Below are 8,449 nucleotides of genomic sequence, written 5' to 3' on the forward strand. Positions count from 1 at the left end.
CCCAACAGTTATTAACAAATACACTGGAATGTGAAAACCATTATTACTTTGAGATCCTCTGCTTTAGACAGAGGGAAGATCAAAAACCAAACACAAGGGACACGGGGCGAACATGCAACCCCCCCCCCCACAGGAAGGCCTCATCTTTAACAACTGCAACATAGCAACCACTGTAATGTACGGCCATTTTCTTAAATGTTGGAAGTTGTTACTCGATGGTGCTGCTCTGGTTTGTGGATGCTGAGCAGTGACTCACACTCACGGTTGTCTCACCAGAAGAAAGTCCATTAGCAAAAGAGCTTCAGCAGAAACTCGATAGGCGTCATTCTGCTACAATGTGGCTGTCATCCATCAGTCAGCATCCTCTGGGGACAACCTCCACCTCCCCCAACACTACAACACACACACTCACACACACACACACACACACACACACACACACACACACACACACACACACACACACACACACACACACACACACACACACACACACACACACACACACACACACACACACACGAGAGTGTTGCCAACACGTTTAGCACTGTTTGTCTGCCTAGCAACTGACAGATCACTGATAATCGGGTCCCTGAATAATGAGGATTATTCAGTAACACAAAAAAACTCACGAGAGCGCGTTTTATTCAGCTGTCAATAAATCGCTCTGTGCCAGTGTATTATTATGAAAGGCACTATTTGAACTTAAAAGCCTTAAGAAAATAAGTTGGTTGAAATCACGAGTCGACATGACAGTGCATGTTTTTCTGTCATCAGGATGATGAATGAGTGAAACCTGTTTTCTGCTGCAACACAATAGATAGATGGTATGGGATGATTGCATTATTAAAAAGATTAAATCGTGTGTTTCAAAGGCCAAACGGGTGACGATGGCGATAATAAAGAAGCCATATCAGGTTACAGCCCCGTAGAAGAGATGCTGCCTCAGCGCCATGTTGCTCCCACAGTAACACAACATGACCTGTGAGTAATACAATTATTGTTCCCATCAATGTTTATTATTACGGCACATTAAAAAGTCAAGAGATGCTTCTGTGTTACTTTTAAATGTCTTTCCAAATTTGTCTTGTCCCAATAGTCCAGTTACAAATTTGTTATGGTCAAAAGTTTTTTCACAACACTGGTTGTCAGCAACAAAGAGATACTTGGAATTTTCTGCCAACTTTCAGTGACTAGAGGGGGAAGATAAAGGAGACAGACGTCTGTCTGCCAAAGAGAGACAGTAAAAGTGTTTTGTGATTGTGTTTCCAGATATTCTGCTGATGTTGCTGCTGACAGCCATCAAAGTCCAACATTTGTCTCCTTTCCCATCATGCCCTGCTTCATGTGCGGTTTGTTCAGAGGATGCCATCATCTGTCAAAGACTGGCTCACATTATAGGTGAGACATTACTCTACAATCACTGATTAGTACTGTCGATAAGTACGGAATACAGCCATACAGGTTATTATTAGGTTCTGAGCACTAAAAGTACAAAGAATCTATTGGAATGCAAGGAATCATCATCATTATTATTATTATTATTAGTAGTAGTAGTAGCAGTAGTAGTAGTACTATTTATATTATTATTGATTGCCTAAACTTTCTCAACTGTGCAGGACATTTTGCACACACAACTGAACTGGCAAGAAAATATATATTTCATGGGAATTAGGCATGTGTGTGCCAGTGGCTATATAGCACGCCTTACAATTTTTACACATTTGTAACGTCTACTACAGGCAACACATTTCACATACATCTACGGAATTTTGTAGACATATGCAGAACTTTGGGCCGCATGAAAATACCACTGACACCCATATTCTAATAAAACAGGATGTCTGCCATTTTGTGTTGTGTAAAATAAAAAATAAAAACAAAACAAAACAAAAAAATAAATAAATAAATAAATATATATATATATAAACTCTTCCCAGGCATAGAGTCTGAGAGACTGAAATTTGGCCAGGATATACAACTGGCTTTCCTGATGAAAATTTAACAAAATGTTACTCAAACCTCAAAGAGCGTGGCCATGGCGGCCCCCTGGAAATCTGACGGACAGCCATGAACCAAGAAGTCATGTGTATCACTACTCTACATGCCACAAGCTTTCTGAAACTTTACATGTATGATCACAGACCTACCCTGATGAATTCCATACACTAATATACAGTCACTGTGTGATGGACAGGAAGTGCTGCATAACCTGTACATGCTCCACTCAGCCTGGAACTTTACACGTATGAGCACAGTCGGCCCTCATCACATCCACAGGCCAAAATACACTGTAAGTCGCAGCATCACCTCCAATCGCTGACCAGCAAGGCATGCAAGGACCCGTTCAATGCTGCTTGCAGCTTCAATTATCAGTGTGTATTATTGCGCTTCCTGTGCTGTGTGTTGGTAGATGCTCCAGACTCGACCCAGGCTCTGCTGCTCACAGACGGCTCCATCTCCACAGTCCAGCCTGCTTCACTGTCCGACCTCAGCAACATCACAGTCATAGGTCAGAGCTGATCCTGAGACACACACACACACACACACACACACACACACACACACACACACACACACACACACACACACACACACACACACACACACACACACACACACACACACACACACACACACACACACACACAAATGGACCCAGTGGGAGGTGAAATAAGTAATATTTTGTTGAAACACACTTTTGTCACTAATTTGGTCGTAAGTATAATGGAGATTAATCAGACTTTAAATTTTGTGCAAAACCTTTATATGTAGTTGCAGACTAGATATAAAGACTCAGCGACTAGATTTAATTACATTGATTCAGTGCATATGGAGCTCAACAAACAGTTTTGTCTTACATTGTGGATAAAAGGGGGAATCTTACACCCAAATAATTATTACTCCTTTGTGTGGTTCTGTGGGGGACTCATCTTTATATGATTTGAGAAGAGAAAGCTGTATTCAATTTTTTATTCCAGTCTTTTAATACTATCAATATTAATGGGTTCTGTTATATTTTGTTTTTTATTTCCTTAGGTTTGAGTCATAATCACATCTCAGAGCTCAATAGAGAAGCCTTCAGAAACCTGCTGTTCCTCCACACTTTACTACTGGACCATAACCTCCTGACCAGTCAGGATCTACAAGGTGGAGCTCTGACCAATCTGACCCGGCTAGAAGTGCTCGCCCTGGGCCATAACCTCATCAGTATGGTGTGTATATCTGCAGGGGTATACCGTATGTGTCACAATGAAATCATTGTGATTGTTTTTAATTTTGATTTATTTGGTTCGATAATTAGTTGGTTCAAGCATTTCTATTATAATTCACTTGCTTAGTCGTAGAGAGTTCCTACAGTCTTATTCTTTATTTAATTTATTTAATTTATCTTATATATTTTATTTATTTTGTTTATTCAATTTATTCAACTTATTTTATTGTAATTGTTATTTTTTTAAATATATTTTATAGACTGAGGCTGGCTGGTTTCGGGGCACAAAAGCTCTGCGGAGCCTGAAACTGGAAGGAAACCTGCTCACCAGTTTGGACTCTGGGTCCTTCCCTCTGAATGACCTCAGGGATCTGGAGAGTCTGGATCTATCAGATAATCTGATTCATCATCTGGACACAAACAGGTTACCTTATGTTAAGCGCTTATTCTATTTTTCAGTGTCACCTCACATGTGATTTTGTCTGTAACAATGCCCTCGTGTGTTTTCAGCTTCCGTGGTTTGGTTAGCCTGAAGACTCTGGATCTTTCTAGAAACCGCTTGGCCTCTGCTTCGGCTGAAGCTTTTTCCTACCTGAACTGGCTAACAAACCTAAACCTTGATCTGAACTCCTGGAACTGCTCCTGCCAGCTGCTGGAGCTGGCAGCCTTCCTGTCCGCCTACATTCAAAACCCCGACAAGGTGCAGGAACCAATGACACTATTACACCTCTTTAAAAACAATTGTAGTTCCAGCTCATAACATTTCCTTCCTGCTTCTTTCAGACGCTGTATAATGGCCGTAGGATGGTATGTGTGAACGCGGACAACCCGGCTGTAACTACTGTACTGGAGCTGACTGAGGCCAATTGTGTCCCAGCCAATCAGAACATCACGGTGCAGATTGAGGCGCGAGGCAGTGTGACTCCTCAGCTGTATGCTCGAGATGTGGCCATCGCTGCAGTCGTCTGTTTTATTGGTGAGAATGATGGATAATTCACAACACTGCGGAGTCAAGAAATGTTGATAATTTGTGTGTGTGTGTGTGTGTGTGTGTGTGTGTGTGTGTGTGTGTCCTTGTTTCAACATGTGGGTGTCAAACTCATTTTAGTACAGTTAGAACAGAGACGACATACAGCTCCATTTGATTCAAACATAATCTCCACAAAGGACAAAAGAAAAAAAAAAAGGTTTTGGCCAAATCAAAATGTTTTGGGTTGTTTTACTGCAAAGGAGTATGAATAGATTATGAAAAAGTTTACCTTTGATTTAATATCTTCTTGTAAAACTTTAACATTAAAAATCTAAATATCATATGCTCCTTTTATGACATTTTACAGAATCAATGAACTTGGGAGATAACGTTCACTGATGCTTTACTGATCTCTTAGTCCGGATCTGAGCTTTGTTTTATTTCTGCTGGTTATCAAGCAAGGCGGGAAAACAAATCATATTGCTGGTTTGATTAGGCAAAAAAAATAAATAGAGACATCTCTTGAAGATAAAACTTCTCTTGATGGAAGTGTTTTGTTTTCTTGTGCTTGGGTTTCAAAATGTTCGGACAAAACTTATGAATGTTTGAACCTTTAAAGACAGGTTGTCAATTTAATTTGTCCAAAACATATTACTTGATTCAATTCTGTGTTGTTGCTGACTTACTGTTATGTCATGAACAAATCTTAGTGCTGGAAGTTTTTGAGGAATTGGACACAATTGGAAGCAAATTGACTCCACATTAGGACAATAGTCTCTTTCTTCACAATGAACACCTCTGTTGTGTTCTTTGCAATGAAGATTAACTTTATGATAAGATTGGTGATCTGAAGTGGATCAATCATCCTCCGGTGACTAATTGAGAAAAGAATCTTAAATTCTGCAAATTAATAGAAAATAAACTAAGACAAAAATTAAAAAACAAACAAAAAACAGCCTTTTCTAAATTTGTTTCAGGATTTACTTTCTGTTTTTGTTGTCGAAGAAGTTTAGTTTTATTTGGTCAAACACTTTACACACATTTACCGCCTTTCTGCCCATATCTCAGATTTAGTAGCTTTAGATTCTTCATTATGCAGTGGGAAGGAGTGGTGATGTGTTTAAAATGTGCAGTTTAAAACTTGTCTTGTTGTGTTTCAGGTGGCGTCTTTCTGACCCTGCTGGCTGTCCTCATCTACCATAAAGTGCATCAAAAAAAGAGAATCAAAGAAAGCCAAAAACTCAAGGAGGAGGCAGAAGTGAGCGGAATAGCGGCGAACCACCAACTCAACCACGTCAGCGGGACTCAGCGAAGGAGGGACATTTTCTTTCAGGACGATGGCAGTCTGCCATGGAACAAGGATGGATTGACAACAGATGCGAGGACGGATGGTTATGGCGTCACTCAGTTCAGGTCAAGGGCTGAAGACAACGGCGGACATTTTCGGTGTGCAAGCTGCAGCGCTGATGGTCCTCGATCGAACGCTATGAGAAGGATGAATGGAGGGATGGAGACGGAAGAGACCAGAGAGAGAAGGAGGATGAAGAAGATGATGATGATGATGATGGAGGAGGAGAGAAGGAGGACGGGGCCTCAGCAGGGAGTCTTCTCTGGCGACGCTCCGAACAAGTTCATTGCGCAAAGCAACATGAACTCCTTTTCTCTTGCGCAGAGGGACACGCCGGCCTATAAGCCAGGCAGAGACGCAGACAACCCTCGGCCAGATGTAGAGGCGAAGAGCAGAGGGAGTGAGGCCTTACACTGTGAGAGCTGTCACAGAACATACAGAACCCCAGACCACCACCTGAGGCCTGCGAGATTTCACAGTGGTCAGAGAGATGCTACTCATTTTGACGGCTTCAACCCTCAACACAGAGGGAGGAACGGTAAACACCACTCCGACATGATGAAGAACACCGACTTGAGAAGAGAAACGAGGAATGTGACATTTGATGTGGAGGGTCTGCCAACAAAAGAGAAAGCAAACAGTCGGGATGAAGAGGGACAGGGGAAACAAGCATCGACCCACAGGACCAAGGACAAAGCTGAAGAAAAGAGACACAAGGTCCAATCCAGTGGGCGACGGAAGGTTAAACTCAATTTAAATCCACTACGAAAAAGTAAAGTCCACCCGAAAAAGAAAAGTGAGCAGGGCAGCACAGAGAAAGGCAGCCCCAGAAAAAGAAAAGAAAAGAGACGAGCCGTGAAAGAAACAGGAGAGAAGGAAAGAAAAGGAAAGAAATCCAAACACAGCAGCGATAAAGCAAAGAAATCTGAAAGATCGACTGAGGATGATGCGGGGGAGAATGAAGAAGAGGATGGAGACCGGGGAGAACAAAAGAGCAAAACTTTGGCAAAGAAAAAACACCTCTCCAAAGGTGAGCAAGGACTTCAAGAAAGTAGAGAAGGAAACAAGACTGACGACATACAAGCAGAAAACTCCCAGCCTGCTGCTGACAACCTGGTCTCTGCTGTTGTCTCTGGACAAGGACAAACCTGGCAGGATGTTCAGCATCAAGCAGCCGGAGGAGCTCTGACTGCTGCACAGCTGTCTCCCCAGCATCCTTTCTCACTCCTTTCTGCTGACAGGAATCGCGCTACCGACCCGTCCCTTCTTGCCTCCACTGGCAGTAGCCTTTCCCTTCAGGGAGGACACCTCCAGCTCAACACCACCACTTCAGCTCCCAGCGTGGCGGCTCAGTCCATCGCTCCAGGTTCAGCAGTCAGTGGGCCCAACGTGGCTCCAAGTGGAATCCCAGACAGCCTCAGCAGACAAGCTGCTTTTCCCTCTCTTCTCACCAGCTCTGTATACGGCAATCCTCTGCAAGCAGCAGTGGTCCAAGCAACGCCTCCGCAAGCCTCCCACACCGTAGGACTTCCACCACATCTAGCAGCAAACACAGTTGTTAATACTCAATCTATTCAGTCCCACTCACAGAGCCAGGTTCCTCCTGATGGCTCTGCTGTTGTCGCCAAACTAAAGTCCGACCCGGGGCAGGGATCAGGTCTTCCCATCGGAGAAGGAGTCCATCTACTGTCTGGTGAATCCAAACCAACCAAAGACGGATTTGCTGATCAGGGTCAAGATAACATGAGTGAGGTGACCCCTCTGAATCTTGAAGTGGCCGCAGTGGAGAATATCTCCGACAGCAAGAGTCAGGCAGAGACAGGGGACATTCCAGGTGTCTCCATGGTCAATATGGCAGCTGAAGCGCCTGCAGTGGTTGGGTCCAGAGACAGCGTGCAGGCAGCAGGTGTGTCTGCATCGGGTGCTGCAGCCGACGTGTCCTCACAGAGCGGCTCCTCTGCAGGAGCTGCTCTGCTGCAGCAGGAGTACCTGTCAGAGGAGGGAGGGTCCTCCCCGAGGAGGAAACTGAGGCTGGTGCTTCCAGAGAAGACATCAGGCCGCGCTCCCACTGCATTGGAAAGGAAGATCCGCTAGTCACTCACATCACAACTTTAGTTTGGGGTTTTGGAGATTTCATTTAACTAATTTTTGAATGAATATTTGTACATTGGTATTGTGTTATACAACTGATGTTGTTTTATTTTTTTTAAATACTCAAAGAGTGAAAAGTTCTTGCTTCCTTTTCTTCTTCTTTTCATTAAAATTTATTATAATTATCAAAACAGCATTTGACAAACCCAGACGGTCTTTAACCAGAGAAACACATGAAGACATGATTCATGACTTATTCCAAAAGATTTGAGTGCCAGTTTGATACAATGTGATGCGATATAATATAGTGCAATACCATCTAATATGATATGATACACTACGATACCCCACACTATAATATGATATGATATGATATGATACATCACAATGCATTACAGTACATTACAATTCGATATGGATCGTATTATAATGTACTGTAAGGTTGGATCGTTTGTAAAAACAAATCAATATTTTCTTTTTAATTTACATCATCATTGCTCTTGAATTCGCCCAGAAAATGTGGATATACAGTAACTCCTTGAACTGAAGCCTTGTGGTCAAAGAAGAGCGCTTAGAATTAAAGAGATAGCAATAATGACATCAAAACACTGAACATTTCAGAGTTCTGAACAATAAACAAACTGCAGCAGCCATGACTCTAAGCTGTGCACGTTGCAGCAGGTCCAGGAGGTTTTGATGTGTCACGTCTGGATTGGGTTTCTGTTTTGGCACCAGGATGGCTGTTTGCAGTGTGTTGGGTTTCACTCCTCACACTCCCGATCTCTAAACATTGTCCACATACGGTTCAATTTACCAGGCTTACGTG

This window comes from Lipophrys pholis (genome assembly GCF_963383615.2).
Source record: "Lipophrys pholis genome assembly, chromosome: 1".
In the NCBI taxonomy this organism is placed as follows: Eukaryota; Metazoa; Chordata; class Actinopteri; order Blenniiformes; family Blenniidae; genus Lipophrys; species Lipophrys pholis.